The sequence below is a fragment of the Hipposideros armiger genome, unplaced genomic scaffold, assembly GCF_001890085.2.
Source record: "Hipposideros armiger isolate ML-2016 unplaced genomic scaffold, ASM189008v1 scaffold_174, whole genome shotgun sequence".
Taxonomy (NCBI): domain Eukaryota; kingdom Metazoa; phylum Chordata; class Mammalia; order Chiroptera; family Hipposideridae; genus Hipposideros; species Hipposideros armiger.
This window is the reverse complement of record NW_017731524.1, coordinates 3,156,163-3,176,038: the sequence shown is the minus strand read 5'-3', so window position 1 is coordinate 3,176,038 and position 19,876 is coordinate 3,156,163. Positions and strand designations below refer to the sequence as shown.

General features: G+C 39.0%; 1 protein-coding gene across 1 annotated transcript in view; it reads left to right on the top strand.

Moving 5' to 3' along the window:
* Window positions 1-427: 427 nt before the first annotated feature.
* KLF12 (KLF transcription factor 12) overlaps window positions 428-19,876 on the top strand; it is a 529,300-nt gene continuing 509,851 nt past the window's right edge. The window contains exon 1 of the mRNA XM_019652141.1: window positions 428-446. The gene's annotated coding sequence lies outside the window, so the exon portion shown is untranslated. The remainder of the gene's footprint in view (window positions 447-19,876) is intronic.

Below are 19,876 nucleotides of genomic sequence, written 5' to 3'. Positions count from 1 at the left end.
GGTCACGGAAATATATCTTGGAAGTCTGATTGAAAATGAACACAAACTACAGGTATGAGCACTACTAAGGACAGACATTGAGTGAGTGCTCTTGAAACAGGCAACATGGAAATCCAAACTAATCATGGGACTCAGAAAAGGCTGCTCTATGTATGTTCTATTCAGTCTCCCAGAGGTCCCCAGCAGGATGGAGTACCAAGTCTCTTATATTAACGTTCTTCTCTTCATTGTGTTACTTCCCTACTCTTATATCAGCCTTCCTGGGATTTACCTCCAGATAAGTTACTTATACCAAATCCTTGTCTTGGAACACATAATTGTATCTCAGTTACTGATCTCAGGTTGTTTTGGTTACTGTCTCACAGAGTATCAGCACCTATGCAACCTGGTCACCTCTGCGTGAATCAGGACCTTAAAGACACTTACTCGGAACACTCATTTTACAGGTAAGGCAACTGAGGCACAGGAAAGAGAAATGACTTCAACAAAGTCACCCAGTTGGTGAGTAGAGGCCTACAAATAAGAATTGGATTCTCTGTCTCTGTCAAGTGCACCCGGCCCCACAGCTGTCTGCCAACAGGGAAAAAAAACCTTCAAAAACAACAGGAAACTGTTGTTTTACCATATATCTGGTAATAGACTAGACAAATCATTTTGAAGGCAGTTGTTCATAGTGCTAACATAAGAACAGGTTTTTAGACACAAAAATTATGATTCATACAATTCTAAAACTTGTCCTCTTGGCACGTGGTATTTTTTGTTTTGTTTTGTTTTGGTTTTTTCCTGGATTGGAAGATAGTGGAAGTTAATGTGTAAAAGAAGCAGTTCAGTAGCCTCAGGTAATGATAAGGTATATATCTGCGTGACCTTTATTATTTAATACAAACCAGACTGTTCAACTAATACAGAGAGCAGTTGCTAGTTATTTATCAAAATACCACTCTCAGAATTCAGAAATGAAAATCAAAAGGAGAAAAATGAGCTTGAGTTGAACATAAAGTAGAAAAAGGCAACAACAGCTCCTAGGGTTGCACTGGAGTTTTGTGAATGTTAATATAGTTGTTCTGGGTAAACTAATTTGGGTCCACAAAATCAGATGTACAAGTGTATCATTTCTTTTAAGCCATAACCGAAATTAATTTCCATATCAAGGTCACAGGCCCCCAGGTGACAAAACTTCATTTCTGTCCAATTATGACTTCCTGCCAGGATTGCATCTAAGTTTCGGGGAGCAGGGAGCTGACAAAGTACTGGGACCACCAGGACCTCAATGGACGCTCCAGATAGACTGAACATTAGTCCTACTACACCTGTCTCACACTGCCCATTAGGCTACTTGAGGTCTTCCGGCTTTCTGTGCCATACTTGCACCACTCTCAGCAGCATGGAAAAACGGTCTATTTCTCCTCATGCCATGCTGAGGAGGCCCACCTGCCTGGACACTGCTCATGACGTGTATTCTGCTCCTGAGCTCAGGAAAGGTGGCACCAGGCTCAGCTGTGTCTCAGGTTTGCGGTCTCTTCCAGGTCCCGGGCCTCAGGCCAAGGAGTTCAGGCAGAAGGGTTTCCAGGGCACAAGCCAACCTCTAATGCTCTCACCTCCCCCAGGCCACACGCCTCCCCCAGTCTAGACTCTGTAATTGGAAAAACTAACCCTAGCTAATTAAAAATGCTTCCAAACTGTGCCTTATGATTTGACCTTAACTTTGAAGATCCCAAAAGCCAAAAATTTCACTTCTTTTAAAATTCTGTGTTCTTCAATGCTTCAGGGATCCATTACTTGAATAGAGAAATGTCACAAAATAATAACTGCAACAATCAAAAAAGTGATTAATATCACCAATTAATATATAAAAATATGTCTCCAGTGACACTGATGCAAATCTTAATTCTTATTTTGCCTTTTCACATGTAACATAAGATTTAAAATAGGATTAAAATTGAGACTGATGAATGACAATGAGTCTCCCTGCAAACCCTAAGCCATTTCCACAACAGCATGGCAACAGTTATGAAAATCTTAGAGAAGCACCACTCAGAATCTTCCCCTGATAAGAGAAACACTTAATGCTGATAAACTCACTTCCTCCCACCCCCACCACCACCCATAAGCAGAAGTGCTAGCTCTATGCTGCTTATTCACAGGTAGGAGAAAAGCCTGTGGCCCCACCTGCCTATTGGGTTGGGTGCCCCCTGGTGATTATTTCAATATAATTGATGTTTAATACAGCCCCGCCCAGGTACACATGGGTACTCACACTTCTCATCTTTCCCAAAAGGTGAGAAAGGCAAGTTTCGGTCTTTTGATTTGTAAGCTACAGGACCCAGACCCAGGAAGCAAGACGGTGGCAAAGCTGAGGCTGAGTGCAGGTATCTTTATTTAAGTCATGTGTTTATGTGTTTTAATCAGTTTATTTTTCTTGTTTTTGCTCTCTGGGCCATGCCAATCCCAGTGTTTATCAGAGATTTGAGCCAAGCGTACTTTAAACTTGAGGCTGTTCATTTTTGACTCCTTTAAGAGAAGTCCTCTCAGTCAATGACGACATTAGGTTGGAAACTAAGAAAATTTTATTTGAAATTTATGAAAAGGCTTTTTTCTACTCACTGTGCTTCAGCATTCAGTGGGTGGAGTTTTCCTGTATATACAACCGTCTCATTTAGCAAGAAAGCGCTTCTTAGAAAATAATTTTTAGACCACAGACACAATTTTAATTAAATAGAAACCGTTCACTACAATAGGAGCTACAAATAACTGCGTTGTGGATATCCTTCTCAGGTCAAAAATACTTTGGTAAAACACCTTCCTGAAATGATATCCGTTTTGGGTCTCACTACATCATGCAGTTGAAAGCTAAATTAAATTCTGATTAGTGGCCTGCTGCTAAATGATATAACATAAACGGTTAAATGCCATATAATCGATAAGCAACTAAAAACTCAATTAGTCTATATACCTTAAATGAGTAGACTTCAAAACAAATAACGTGATATCTCATCATTAATCTCAAAATTACACTCCAGCACATTCAGTGTGCTAAGTGTTTTTTTTGTTTTGTTTCTTTGTGCCCAAACACCCTCCCTTTTCAATTTGGAGAAAGGCTCATTCTCTCTTCTTAACCAGTGTTTATTGAGCACCTACTTGCGACAAGTTACCATGCTAAGCATTATGAGCTCTTAAAAGAGATAATAAAAGTTATCCTTTTCTTAAAGTAGCTTACTAAATATTTGTTAAAGAAGGTGTGTAAAAAAAAAGTGTTAAATTTCTAAATATGTGCATAAGTTCTACGCATTAGAAAAAGCATCTTGATAGGAGCGAGAGGAGGCAACTCTTGCAGGCATCTGTCTTGTCTCCTGAGGCTCTGCTGCTTCTTGGCAACCTCTGGCCAACAATAACAGTCGCCACCATTCTGAGTGGAAAAATTCTTTTCCCCTTTACCTCGCAGTAGCCCAATTATGGTCATCTTATCTTTTATTGAATAGCATAACGGAAGTAAAGCCTGAATATTTAAATGTGGCTTATTAGCAGCAAAGAGATAACAAAAGAGGCATAAACATAGACACCTTTAAACTTGACCACCTCGGGAGCACACTCAAGGACTTCCAGGTTCAGTGGGCAATGAACAGAACAATCATGACCATGGACTTTGAGGTCAGCTACATATATGCGTTCAAATCCCAGTTTGCCTACATATCTATGTACATTTAAATGAGTCAATATCTATTATCTTTTGGAAAATAGCATTAATAATGTCTTCCTCACTGGGTTGTTTTTAGAATTAACAAGTATTTAGCACACTGCGGAGCATAAGTGCACAATGCATGGTAACTATTAGTATCATCACTATAATAATAATTATAATTTAAAAGCCATGAAAGATAGCAAATCCCAGAGTGAATGGAGTTACTTGTACTTTCCTAAAGCCTGATGTCTCACTTTTTATTTTCTGCCTCCGGATCTCCTCCTTCTAACCAACTGACCCCAGGAGAGTCCACGATCTTACATAACAAACATATACACCGAGTGGTGATAATTTAGTTACAAATGCATAAAAGGTTGAACAGTAATTAATGTAAGAGATAGTTCAAGGCTTCACATAATTAATTAGCAAACACAAAGTATGTAGACCGAGAGAGAGAGTGAGAGAGAGAGAGAGAGAGAGAGAGAGAGAGAGATAAAGAGAGAGAGAGAGAGAGATGTTGGTACATACTATGCTTTTGAAGAAGGTTCTTGGGTCAAATGAGTGTGATGATTGTGTCCTGCTGAGCCTAAGAGCAGTGGCGAAATGAGGTATGTCTGAAACAGAGCCTAGGGTGGGGAGGAGAGGGGATAACAACATTTCTGTGGCAGGCCCTGGAAGGGTGAGCAACAGCCCGAGTTCTCATATCTAAGGACAGGTGAAGTCAGCTGACTGCTGGCCACCCCATCTAATGGGTCCTTTGGAGGGGGGAGCCCAGCAACAAGAATTATTCAAAGGTAAAAAAGGTTTGGATTACTATTTATAAGCCTCTGGAAAATAACATTAGCCAATGCTATTTTTCAATATGATTTATTAACAACTGAGGAATGACAAAAAAGAAATAAACACACAAACCATGGCGCACAGAGGCGTGGCTTGCATGGTCCTTGGGGGAAGGCATGTCTGCCTAAGTGAACCAGAACCACAGCAGTCAATTTCAGCCTGCTCCAGCCCCATCTCCACCTCCCCTAATGATTACCTGCCATCTGTGTTCTCAGCCACACCCATCTGGGCACCAGGGACTGACTCAGCCTTGCAGAATTAGAAGCTGTACCCCTGCCCACTTGCAAGTGGGGTCTGGAAACTGTCCATAGCTGTCTTAAGTCATAGAGCCTAGAGGTCGACAGAATGCTCTGTGCCAGGAAGAATATTACATTTCAGGTTCCCTAACCTACCCTCACTGTCACAGCCAGCCTGTCTAACTGACCCTTCAGTTCAAGTTTGCAGTGCTGGGTTTCTCTTGAGAGTGTCAAGGTGGGGAATTGGGAACCTGCTTCTGAACGCCAGCCAGCCAACTCAGGGGTTGGACCTTTCTCACCTGGCAGGGGAAAGCAGGAAAACGGGGGAGGACAGGCACATTTTAATCCCCACGGAAAAGGAGACAGGAACGGAGAAGCCGTGTACTGGTCCCTTAGCCAGCAGACTGCGGTTTCGGGCAGGGATCCAGTCACTGTGAAGATCTGGAAAGTAAAAAGCCCATGCTGCAAAAATGAGAAAATCGAAGATAAATTGCAAGGAAGACCTCCGTTTAGTGAGCACTCGGACACCTGGGTGATTGATGCAGATATGTCCAAAACCAGGCTCAGGCCTATAGTGAAGAAGCTTTCATTATACCTGTACCGAGGGTGGGGTCAGATCATGCAGGAAACCGGTGTGACTGTGTCCAGGGCATGGACGTCCTGGGTACTCTTGGAAAGAACTGGGTGAGGCTTGGACTGACTATAACACTCCTGTGATGTTAAAACAGCAACACTTTTCATTAATTATTCTTTGAACGTTGACCAATGTTTCCTCTACCACTTTTGGCACATCTTTTCACTGCTTTTTCAGTGTGGTGACTCATGCACCTAATGGTTAGAAGAAAACCATAAAACTGCAATGCTGGGTTCGTTTTTATTGCAGCCTCGATATTTTTTGAAGTTTGATGTAATAAGACCATCAGTCACTGGCGGGTTAGACATAATGAGCGCCTGACAGACATGGCACAGTACCTGAATCGCCAGAGATCCTATTCCCAGAAAAAGGGTTAAGCGCCTTCCCCGCAAAGCCAGCTCTGGCCTGCTTTGCCCCCACCTCTCCCACCACACACCCTTCAGCACTTCCTTTACCCGTCTCTCTGGTTCTAACCTTTTTACGTTTCTATGCTCCTCTTCTTCAGCTTCCCTTCCCTCCCAAGCCTCCAGGGTTCCCTTGTTGCATACCTCCTATTTTCATCTGCGGATTCTTGTCTGCATCCCATCTGCTCGTGACTACACAGACATTTCCGTGCATGATTTCAAGGTCCCTCTGGAATAATCTGACACTTCTGTCCTCAAAATTTCTTGCTACCTAAAGCACAAAGAAAAGAGATCTCCTTCTTCTAAGCACAGGGCTCTGTGTTTGTACAACCCCGTGTCCTCATCCCCCTCGTTTTCTGACAGGCTAATTCCACCCTGACTTAGTCAACATCCTTCCTCAAAGCATGACTTTCTCCATGTATGCATCCATGCATTTTTTATTGAGATTTAATTGACATGTAATATTATATTAGCTGCAGGTGTACAACGTAATGATTCGGTATTTGTATATATTGCAAAATGATCACCATAATGAATGTAATTAATATCCATCACCACCCTACAAAATATTTACAACATTATTAATTATATTCCCCGAACCGTCTTTCATATCCCTGTGGCAATATTGTAGTTACCGATTTGTATTGTCTCATCCCTTCCCCTTCTCCTTCATCCCCACCCCCTCCCATCTAGCAACCATCAGTTGTTCCTCTATATCGCTGAGACTATTTCTGTTTACTTTGCTCATTCATTCAGTTTTTTAGATTCCACATATAAGTGAGAGCATACGGTATTTGTCTTTCTCCAACTGAAACTAATTTTAAAAAATGTTTATTTCACAAAAAAAGATTTAAAAAAATAAGTAACAAAAATAAAAGCAGATAAATTAGACTTCATCAAAATTAAAAACTTTTGTGTTTCAAAGGACTTGATTAATAAAGTGAAAGTTAACCCACACACACACAAAAATATCCATCACCACACATAGTTACAAACTTTTATGTGTTTGTATCATGAGAACATTTAAGATTGACTCTCTTAGCAACTTTCAAATATATAATACATTATTAACTATAGTCACCATGCTGTACATTTGACCTCTGGGACTTACTTATTTTATACCTGGAAGTTTGCTACATCCATTTATTTATTGGTTTCCCATTCATTTGGGCCTATCTTTTGCTTTGGCTTGTCATGATGACCTCTCATTCTCCTCTCCAAACTTACCTCAGTATCTCAGACATGTGTCATTAATGTCTCAAATATGTCTCGTTACTGAGTCCCAGATCAAATGTCTCCAGCAAGGTTATTGTGGTTACAAAGTTTGGAGACTGTTGAGTGACCTAATTACCAATAACAGAACTTGAAATTACAGCAGAGGGCAGAATAACCACCCTTCTCCCCTCCCCCAACCTCAGGTAGCTTGCCCCAGTGATTCAATCAAGCACAGTGAACTTCCAGAAAATGTCTACTAACTCCATCTACCGAAGCAGGGAATAACTGAAGGAACTCCTCCTTAGGATATCCACACTCACAAAATTCTCCAGGGAACCCAGAAAGCACTTACCAATCAAGTACTCCTCAAAAGAACAGCAGGGAATACATTTTTAAAAAGTACTTTCTATGTATTTTATTTTAAAACTGCTCATCAGAGCTTTCAGGATCCGTGTGTTTTCCTCAAATATAATTATGGTTGATGAAAACCAAATTTTAAAAGTAAGAAATCTTTTTTGTTTCTGCCAACTCTCACCTGCTCTATTCAAGCTCCTTCCACCCACCTCAAGCCCCATTTAAACCCTCTTCTGGTCCGAGCTCTTTGGGGAAATCCTGAGAAGCCTCGTGGTCCAGATCCCCTCACCTGCTCCCAATGCACCAGGGCCCAGCTCTAAGTTCTCTTTTAGCAAAAGTTTATTGTGGTGTGTGTGTGTGTGTGTGTGTGTGTGTATTTGAGAGAGAGAGAGAGAGAGAGAGAGAGAGAGAGAGAGAGAGAGAGAGAGAAAGAGAGAGAGAGAAATGTTCCTGCTTTCAAAGCATTCACTGTATAATACAAATACAAGAGTTGACATTTACTAAAGTATCAAATGTTTGCTACTCACTGTGCTAAGTTATTTACACCCATAATATCACTTAATTTTTGTAGGTTTTTAAAAAATAAAATAGATATTATTATTCCCACTTGAGAAATAATCATAAAAACCTGAGACAGAGAAAGGCTAAATAACTTGCATCATCACATTGCAAGTGTCAGAGAGTGCTTTTGTTTTGGTCCCAAATTTGTCTGGATTTCCTCAACAACCCATTTTCCCACCACCACAACCCATCTTCCCAATTCGTCCTCTAGTGCCCCTACTGCTTCAATGCTTCAGCCTCCCCGAAACTGACAATTCGATGATCCTACCACGTTTTTACTCTCCCCCACAGCTCCCCATTCCTTCTTACGCAGCTTAAAACCCATGGTCAGCCACAAAAACACTCCTTTGCACACACACCTCCAGCCTCTTTGTGGTTTGCTTCCTTTGCTTGCTCATTTGGTAAAACCCTAACCCTCATTAAACACCACACTCCACCTCTTCTGTGTCTGCTTCCTCCCAGCTGTTCATGGCTGCAGAGAAACACACAACCAAGGTGACCGGTCCTTTATGAAATGTAAACTGCACGTCAGCCCTTAATGGTGGGCACTTTTATGATTGTTGCCACATGTGTTTAAATGACTGGCTAGAACATAAAACTAAGTGAAATAAGTTGTACAGCTTTCCAAGAGGAAGCCTAGTTTATACACAGATTACTAGTCATCGGCTGTAATTGTATTGGGTTATCGGAAAAGTCATGATGCATTTTTGCAATGAAAAACAGAAAATTATGTCATGACTTTCCGACAACCCAATATTAATTGACGAAGGCTATTCTACTTTCCTGAAGCTGTCTCTGTTCTTCCTCATAATATGTGAACATTACTTTCAGAACTAATATCCCCACCTTTGCTGAATTAACAAAAAGAGAAACTCAAATTGCGAGATAGAAATGTGAATAGTTTTTATCTTGGCTAACAGTGTTATAAGTGTCATCAGAGGAAAACTGGCTGACTGCCTCCAGTGTCCTCATATCGACAGCACTTTTGCCCTCATCCTCTCAGGCTCAAATCTTAACATATTCACGGACTAAGAGCAAATACAATCTCTCAGTGTAAACTCACAATATTCAAACACACAAACAGATATGTAAAACCAGAATCAAACTACCAACCAGCTTACCACAGAGTCCCCAACATCGAAATGGGTGTAAGAGTGCTCCCCTGCTATCACACACACACACACACACACACANCCTGCTATCACACACACACACACACACACACACACACACACACACACACAGACACAGAGAGAGAGAGAGAGAGAGAGAGAGAGAGAAAGCCAAATCATAAGTAAAAGTTTGACTTGTGAAGTTGTAATCAGAAGAAGAGAAGTTACCTTAACTGAGTATATGGTTGCCTTAGTTTAAGATAGCCTAGGGCACCCAGTATCAAAATACTCATAGCTTGCCAGTGGGGCTCGACGTCTGATCCTCAGTTGGCCCCCTTACTGGGCACAGCGCTCAGTTGAACACTTATAAATATTGGCCTCCGGGATCCTCCCCCCATAATAATGAAAATATCTTTCTTTAATAACATTAATTCATTCAATCTGATTACTGTTAAGTCTCACAGATGTGAAAAGCTTTCTAAGATAACTTGCTATAACTCTGAGTTTTAGCCATTGGTTTCAAAGGTAAAATTCTCAGAGTTCAATTGTATACCACATCGCTACATATTCTTGGGGAATCCCTCGCTGCAGCCTCCACACGACACCAGTGGGGGATTCCAGAAGAAGTAGGAGGAAAGTGAGATCTAAGGTCTATTTTGAGAGATAAGAGAAACCAGGCAGGATGTTTACATATTTCATCTCCCTTCTTCACCTGTGCATAGGGCTGGTACATCTTGGGATGTACCAGCAAACTGATTGCAGACGAAAATTCAATTCGTGATAGCAAAGATCGCCCCAAATTGCCCGTATGTGTCTCCAGAATTTTTTCTGAGTTATCATTACAGGAAAATGCTACTATTTGAGCCATGTCATCCCTGCGCACCACAAAATCTGTTAGAACAAGGAAACTATTTTATCTTGTCTTCTCAATTCAAAGCAATCTAAACCATCTCCATCATTGAGAGCATTTGTGATATCCATTTCACCACAGTGTAATAAGCAAGATATCAAAGATATTGTTTTCTTTGCTTTGTCTTTTCTGCACTCTCAATTTATTTTCTTTGAAATCTGGTCAAAGGAATGTAGCTTACTGCCTCCAAGCTCATTATTAGTACAATAAGATAATTTTCACAGAATACAGTAACTCTGGATGGAACACAAACTACTGATGCCTATATTAAGATCATATTTTTCAACTAAAATCATCTTTTTAAAAAGAATTAATTATAGAATACCAGTTAATTCCTCTGAGCATTTAGATTTTTTTTAACATAAGTAATTAACTCCTCTGATCCTCCTGTATCTTTTTACCACTATGAACTGCTATCATTAGTGTAGTGTCTGATGAGCTTTCTCATACTTGACACACAGATGTGAATCTCAGCCACAGCCCTCTGACTTCTAAATGCAGATATGCATGACTCTGCTGAGACACCCCCCTCACACACACACACACGAGGCTTCCTGCACAGACTCCGGTTGCTGTTGGAAATGCCACCAAGGTGATTTTCACCATCTGTCCAGCATTTCTGGGGAGGTATCAGGGCACATGTTGGAAGGAGGGGAAGTCAATGTTTCCCTCACATTGGTGTGTGCTATTTTTTCCATCCACCCAGCCAGCAAGCTGCACAAATCTCTGGCAAGTGGCCACTTTCAGTTTTCTCAAAATCCTAGAGAGTGATTCCTCTGTGTTTTAAAAAAAGCAAATGCTGGCTTATTCAACCTAATCATTACTTAGAGAATGATAGCAGAGATTCGAACCCCCTGCTTTTTATGCCCAAGGAATAAGCCTGGTCAGCACTCGAAATGCTTCAACTTTTCTTTTCCAGAGGACAGAAAAGTAGTCTAGAAAATGGGCTCTCCTCCAGGGGAGCCACCCACCTTCTGACACTCGGAGTACAAGAATGTGCTATTTCTACTCCATCCTGGAACTCCCAAGTAGAATGTGACCAAACCCTAGAACTAGGAGGCCCTCCTTAAAAAGTACACAGTTGTCACCTATTTAAAGCAGGATGCATCCACTTATAATAGAAGTAGGTTTAAAATTGTTGGCCACTTCTCCTGACCTCTACCTCCTGGGTGCTAAGGCTGTTGCTGAAGTGTGGGCATGTGGAGAAGGCAGGCCTGGGTGTGGTGGAGAAGCAGGGGGATTGGGGCCCTGACCTGGCAGAGGGTTCAGGAAAGAAAACTCTAGGAGCAAGGAACTAAGTTCCAAAGGGAGGTGAATGGACTCAAAAATAGTCCTTCTACAGAAGAAGTGTCTGGGGAAACATTAATGAAAATACCCTTTGAAGTAGATTTAGGTGATCAATTAATTTTTCCACCAATAGTTGCCCATTACCCAAGTTTACTTCTCAATCTGGAATACACAGTCCCTAGGAGTCTTGGCATTGTGCCAGGAGAATTGAAAACCCTAGCATAATATCTTCTTGGGAATTTAATTTTACTTGATGGCAACAAATTTAAAATAATATTTTAGTATTGAAACTAATAGAATGCAGCAGAATGCAAAAATATGAAAGGAAACTTCAAATAAATTTTACACTTGTGATGGCCCACTTCAGACTATGCATCCAAAATCCATGATGTGGGGGAGGGAGAGGAGAAGGATATTCTTTCCTCTTTGGAATATTTTTGAAGAGACAAAATGTTTGAGAAGTACTGTGAGTACAAAATAGAACCAAGGCTTCTTAGAACAGAGCTTACAATTCATCTGGTCCACACCTATTATCTCAATGGCTTCAGTTTCTTCTCCTGTTCCTCTCTCACCCAGGACTCCAACCAAAGCAAGTTACCTTTATCTCAATATGCTGTGTTTCATGCACAAAGGCATGAGTTTGACAAGGGCATAGAATATGGGGAACAACAAGTAACTCATGACCTGGTTGGAAGTAGAAAGGAATGAGTTTGGGAAAAGGTTGGAAAGAACACATGGGGCCAGCTTGTGAAGAACATTGTTCCCCACAGTAAGACTCAATCTGGTAGGCAATGGGGAAGCCCTGAATGTTTAAAGTAGAGGAATGGCAGTGTGTTCTGTCTTTTAGAAATAAAAGCTCTATACCATGTTGTGATAACCTCTGATGGTAACATGGTGTACGGGTCAAAGACTGTGGTAGAGACTCTGGATGATGGTCCAAATGAAAGATAAAACTCTTAACAATTACTGAAGAGCTGGCCCGTGGGAATATAAGTGACACTTTTCACTCTAGGGGTTTGAGGTTAAAAACAAAAATTCAACCACAACAGGAACCGTGATAATGATTCATTGGGTAAACATCCTGTAGTAGATGTTTCAGATACCATAGTAGTGAAAGCATGTTCTGTTTTTCTAACGCCAATATATAAATTAAAAACAATGAGGCAGATCTCAAGGCACTTGGTATACGAGTTTCAGGCCTCTTTGGTGTTGCATGGATATTCTGTTCCCATTGATTAGGATGCCCTTACCACCCCAGGCCCTATTCCAACTGTGGAACCCTTAAGTGTATTTCAAAACGCAGGTCAGAAGATACTTCCTTAAATCATGCCATTGTCACCCACGGCGGTTGCATCAGGGGCCTGCATCTCTATGTGCCCAGAAATCTGTGTGCACACGGCCGTGATGGCTTCACCTCTCTGTAATGTAATTATGTTTCTGCATGTTCATTTCTCACTGTAAACTGTGAGCTCCTTGAAAATCACACCACACCTTCTCTCCCTTTGTATCACCAACATACTGCCCCAGGCCTGGCCCATATTAAACATATTAGTGATTGGATGGTACACTAAAGAATTAAAACTCCTAAAGAAACCAGCCTCACTACTTTGGTATAGCTCATATACGAGTATACACATATGTCAAAGAAAGTGCAAGGACATGTGAACTCATGTCAAACTAAATGCCTATTTTTCAAGATTAAAATCTATTCAACTGATATGTATTTCCTATAAGTAATAATGTGATTAGCAAACATTTTATATTTTAGACAAAATTAAGTAATAGTCATGCAAATGTTCAATTTTAAGTTTTTAATTTTAATTCTCCAATAACATTCTTTGAAGTGGGCAGAAGAGTTTTTAATATTCCTACTTGAGAGATAACTGATCATCTATCAGCTGATAATCAAAGTGAATGTGTAAAACATCAAATGTCACTACTAAACCTCTATTAAGATGCTTTTGTACATGGCATTAAGGGATTTTTATTTAAGATAAAATGCCAGGATAATAATATTGAAGAAGATGAAGGTAAGTTTTCCTGATTTTTTCTCTACTTTCATGGATATGCCTTATCTGCTCCAAAAGAGAGAAATACTTCCCATAAAAAGAATAAGATTTTTAATTATAAAAAGCAAATGTAAATAGAAATGTTATTATTACTAGATCAAGATCTTATCTCATTTTCCTGTACTACATCACATAAATATACAGAGGGTGCCAAAAAAATTTATACACATTTTAAGAAAGGAAAAAACTGTGTTAATATATACCAATAACAAAAGATGAATACAAGTCATGTTTGACTTCTGTAATTACAAGAGGTGCTCAGAGTGGTTACCATCAGCAACCAGACACTTCTGATTATGGTGAACTAGTGCTTGAGCAACGTTGACCAAAGTGTTAACATCTCTTAAAATGTGTATACTTTTTTTTTGGCACCCCGATATATAGAGAGAAGAAGCAAGATCCATGATAACAAATGTACGTATTTTAGTCAAAGGTGTTTTCTAACTATTTTCTTCTATTTCTCTTCTGCCTTTTGTAATTGAGGCAACCAAGATAGTACATCATTTCAAGTCATAAATCTAAGTCATAGCAAGTAAACTTTTAAAATGAACTATAACCACTATAAAATGTATTGAGTATTTGCTAGGGAGAATAACTGAGATGAACTCTTCACATGTGTTATAAACACATGTGTTTCTGGTTTTCCTTACCAGCACCTACTGCAAATAGCCATACACACTTTGCAACATGAATGTAATACCTCTGTTATTTATAGCAAATATCAAAAAAAAAAAAGAAATGAAAGCCTGATTTTTGTTTCAATGAACAGGGTTAAAATATCCTCAAAGTTCTGAGATGCATCTGCCTCATGAGTTTGGTAAATACCACCAGTAACTGTCCCATTAAAAATTAGAGATGAAATGGTCATTAAATCTATTTTAGCTTCTTGCATCTGGACTATATTATGTCACAATTTCTACTTTAAAAGAGATTAGATAGATAGATAGATAGATAGATAGATAGATAGATAGATAGATGATAGACTGTCATGAGCAGGATAAAGAGATTTGGGGAAGATATCCTTGAAGCACTTTCAGTGTTATGAACGGCTGACAAAACCTATGAAGGTTAGGTGAATAAATCTGTATGTATAGCCAAACAAATGAATGACTTTTCCTTTTTTTGCATAATGACTTTTACTTTCCTCTAATAACCTTTTTATTTTGGTCATAACTCTGATAGCTTTTGTTAGCTTTTGTTAACTCTGTTAGGTTAATCCATACATTAAGGATTGAATATTATTGGTTATTGGACATTTATAATGTGCCACACAGCATTTTATGTGATTTTCCAATAAAACCTCATTTAAATGAGGTAGTCATTCTTATCCATGTTTTACAAATGATAAAAATAAAGTTCAGGAAAAAATAAGGCCAACTTCTTATATTCACATAACTTTTGTAATTTGCAGAGGTCAAATTTGAACTCAGAGCTTTGATTTTAAAACCTAAATCTTACCCATTGTATTTTGCTGCATCTCAGAGAATCATCTCAATATGCTGTACTGTTTATTGGGATGCATTTTTATCTATGGGTTATATTTAATATAGCAGCATTTTTACATATGTGTATTTTCCCTGGATGGCACTTATTTTTAATAGACTTTTTAAAAAGCAGTTTTAGGCCTACTCAAAAATATTGAATAAAAAGTACAGAGTTCTCATATGCTCCCTTGCTACCTCACCAGCCTAGCTCCCCCTGTTATCCACATCTTGAATTATTTTGGTACATTGGTTACAATACAGGACCTGATAGTGTTACTTTCATCAGAGATTTTTAGTTTTCCTCATATAGACCTTGTACATATTTTGTCAGATGTATACCTAAGTATTTCTTTTGTTGCCAGGCCATGAGATCAGAGTAATCAGAAGATCCCTGAACAGGCTGCAGTGTCTTGTGCAAAAATGTCTTGTCTCACTAATGGCTGTAGCTATTGATGTAAGACCTGTGAATACCAAAAGAGTAGCTTCATTAGAATGTGAGCCTGTGATTTGTTCATCTGTTTTGTTTAAGGAATGATCCTTTGTCTATAAGCAGGGTTGCTTCACAGTGGTACAGGCAAGAACTGGGGAATTAAAGCTTAATGCTCAGCAGAGGAACCCCATTATCTTAGACAATGACCTTGGGGAGACTGTATACACTTTCATTTAGATCTGCTCCTGGAAAGAGAAAATGTGATTCTATTGCAATTGTTGTCAACTACCTGGAATAGAACAAACAAAAAGTTCTGCTATACCCTGGGTTCAGAGAGGATTTCATAAATTTAACCTCAAAGGCAAGGGAAATAAAAGCAAAAATAAATAAGTGGGATGATATCAAACTAAAAACTTCTGCACAGAAAAAGAAACTATCAACAAAACAAAGAGGCAATTAACTGAATGGGAGAAGATATTTATAAATAACATCTCCAATAAGGGACTAATATCCAAAATATATAAAGAACTCGTACAACTCAACAACAAAAACAAACAACCCAATTAAAAATGGGCAGAGTTCCTAAACAGACGCTTCCCTGAAGAAGACAAATGGCCAACAGGTATATGAAAAACTGGTGAACGTCACTAGCTATTAGGGAAACGCAACTCAAAACCACAGTGAGATACCACCTGACACCTGTTAGAACGTCTATCATCAACAAGGCAAGTAATAACAAGTGTTGGAGAGGCTGTGGAGAAAGAGGAACCCTCATACACCACTGGTGGGAATGTAAATTGGTACAGCCGCTATGGAAAACAGTATAAAGGTTCCTCAAAAAATTAAGAATAGAATTAACCATATGACCCAGATATCTGTTTTCTGGGTATCTACCCAAAAAAATCTGAAAACATTTATCTGTAAAGATATATGTACCCTGATGCTCACTGCAGCATTATTCACAGTGGCCAAGACAAGGAAACTAGAATGCCCTTAAATAGATGATTGGACAAAGAAGATGTGATATATATACATACATATATATATATATATATATATATATATATATATATATATAATGAAATATTGCTTGGCTGTAAAAAAAGATGAAATAGTGCCATTTGCAACAACATGGATGGATCTTGAAGTTTTCATGTTAAGTGAAATAAGCCAGACAGAAAAAATCGAGAACCATATGACTTCACTCATATGTGGAATATAAAGCTGAAAACAACAAAACAAACAAGACAAACAAACAAACAAAAACTCAGAGACACAGACAATAGTTTAGTGGTTACCAGAGGGTAAGGGGGAAGAGGGTGGCAGAAGAGGGTAAAGAGGGCCAGATATATGGTGATGGAAGGAGAACTGACTCTGGATGGTGAACACACAGTGCAATATATAGATGATGTATTATAAAAATGTGCACTTGAAACCTATATAATTTTACTAACCAATGTCACCACAATAAATTCAATAATTTTTTTAAAGTTCTGATGTCATACCATTGATGCCTGTCACTTTAAAAACTATGTAAAAATAATTTGTGAGTTCCATTTTCAGAGGTTAAAAACCCTCAGACTAAAACAGGACACTCTTCTTAGAACGTAAACTAAATTTCTCAAAAATATTTATTGAGCATCTTTTAGATTCAGAAAATTATTTAGATATGTGGGAGCTTGAATTAATACCAAGACATAACATAAACAGTTTCTTATCACAGTCCAGTTCAAGCAATGGGACAAACATATTTAAAAGAGTGAACTAGCAAGGTCAATTTTATGTGGCGGAAACTGAAACTGCCAACAGTTTGGTGTAACAGTGTCTGGATGCATGACAGAGTCAGTTAAAAAGAATCATGAAAGCCTGCTTGTCCACAAATGTCAATTTAGAAAAAGAAAAGCTGTTCAAAAATGTATTTTAATATCATCTTATTCTTCCATATACTTTGGAAAGGCAGAGTTTTTGTTTTTGTTATTTTCACTGTTGTTTTATTGTTTAATAACCCATTCTCTAGGAAGCATAGAATGAAATTAACTCTGACTCCCTCCTCCTTCCCAGACTGCCACACAACCCCTTCCAATGTTAGCATTGGTCTGAAGGAAAACAATTATTTACAAGGTAAAGTAAGTTAGTTTGTTATTCCCAGGTCTTGTTACACTGTGAATTTATCTAGTAAACACAACTTCTAGAATTTTAACTTTGATACTTTATATTATCAATTAAGACAAACAAATTAAATTTCTTTTGAATATCTGATTTTAATAGGTTAAGTGCTTTTTGCCAATTTTTCTCCAGAGTATACAGACGTGATGCAATAATGAAAACCAATAACAAAATCAGATTTCCTAGACAGCAGACCATCTTCAATCACAGATTTAAAATTTTGGTTGAGACTACCTGCAAGCATATAATGTTAATTCCCTGTTTCAAATGTTCTATATGGGATGACATGTTCTCTGAAGATGGTATGCAGGAAAGAGGCTCTTATTTAGGAGGATCCAAGCTGGCTGACAAGCTTCTATATCCACCTTACAGTGTCCTGTAATGTCATATCTTGACCATCCCAGGAGATATTTACATTACGTTACCACACCTTGGGATAGACAAGACTGGAGACTTCCAAACTTGTATGTGAAATATGGCATGTAGAAAGAGTCTGCTATTTGGAGGAAGATGTTGAGTTCCAGCCCAAGCTCCCACTCTCACTGCCATTGTGACCTTGGGCACATCCTGTAACCATTCTGGATCTCAGTATACACATCTGTCCTACCTCTATAGATGACAATTTGTTTATCAAATAAAATAAGGTGAAGGTAAGAACAAAATAAGTCATTGTTGCAGATAGTCAGGAGGTTAAGAGAGGATGTGGCAATTGATTCGCATATTTCTTCCTCCTCTTTCCTTTGAGTTTTTAGCTGTTCAGCAAAATATTTATTGAATGTCTGCTAAGCTCCAATAATAAGCACTAGAGATTTACAGATAAAGTGACATGGTCCCTGCCCTGACATAGTCACAAAGTGACATGATCAGACTTGCGTTTGTAAGGATAACTCTGGCTGCAACATTGAGAATGCCTGATAGAGAGATAAACATAGAAGCAGAGCTTCCTGGTTTGTAAATCATTGTATCATTTCAGGCAAAAAAATCATAGTGCTTTGGACAAGGATGGTAGCAGTGGAAATGGAAATAATTCGACTAAAACAGGGACTGATAACTGAGTTTTGGCATTAGCATGGCAAAAAGAAAATTATGTCTTCATGTCAGAGAAAATATTAATCAAAGCAAGCTGACTGAGAGAGGGTTACTTAAAATAGAATGAAAATTCCATAGAGCATATTGGGAAGATTTGGGAAGGAAGCCGATAGGAGAAGGCAGATGAGGGAGGAGAGAGCACCAGGTTTGGAGAGTCTTGCTTTTGGGACAATGAATAAAGGCCTGAAAGGCAGGGTTACACAGAATGTCCATGAGGTTAGAAATGAGGGCAGGGTGCCTCAAAATACAACTCATCCCAGGTATGGAAAGCAGAAAATCTGTTTTCACCATTACTTACTTCCATCCGAAACCAGCTGCTATCCAGTTGGCTGGAGGATTATGATAAACACAGTGGAACTGAAGAGGCCTGAAGGGAAGTAAAAGAATCCTAGCCCTTGAAGAGAGTTTTTGCCAGGTAGTTGAGAAGGAGATGAAGTATGTATAATTATACTGATTATTGACTGAATTCCTACTCGATTTCTGCCACATTTAATCTTCACAACAAAAAACCTAAAATGTAGATATAATCAGCTCATTGGAAAGGTGAGAAAAGTATGGCTCAGAGAAATTAAATAACGTATTCATCTACCAGCATCTTCACACCGTCAGTAAGTGACAAAGCTACGAGCCATCTCTCTCTCCATTTCCATTACGCTTTGAAGGGTCATGGAGGCACGTCTCTTTTTAGAAGGCGAAGAGCTGGGATTAGTTGGAAACACAATATTGGGAACAGTAGGGAGACTGAAATAGTTTTATAAGAAAGGAAACTGAATTCGGCTCAGCTGTGGTCTCCAGCCTTCCAATTCAATTCTTGTAACTTGCTCAGGTTCAGCTACTGCTAGGTAGTGGCTTCCAGGCTGCTCTCAGGGGCCTATGAAAAAACTTGCCAAGTAACAGTTACCTGTTAAGTTTGGAATCGAAAAGAAGAAATTATTTTAAATGACTTTCCTAGTGTTAGTAAGAGTGAATAATTTTCTTTAATTAAGACTGTTATTGTAGGCTCTGACCTCGTCCATAGTCTCACCCTTTCAAGTCTGACAGGAATAAAAATGTTGTTACCATGCATCACCTCACCAGCACTTCTTTACTTTTACAAGCAGCTGTGTACATCGTGGGGCTCAGGAAAACATAGAATTACTGCCAAGCGCAGCTTGGACCTATGAACCCTGACTATTCAGAACCATGAGTAATGAATCCAAACTCAGAGGACTTTTTCTTGGGCCAGAATTTCACTCTTCAAGCATGTATTCTTCAGAAAACTGTTTAGAGACATAGTGCTTATTACCGTATTTGCTGGCGTATAAGACAACTGGGCGTATAAGACGACCCCCTAACATTTCCACTCAAAATACAGAGTTTGTTATATACTCGCCGTATAAGACTACCCCCTCTTCCGCACACCTTCC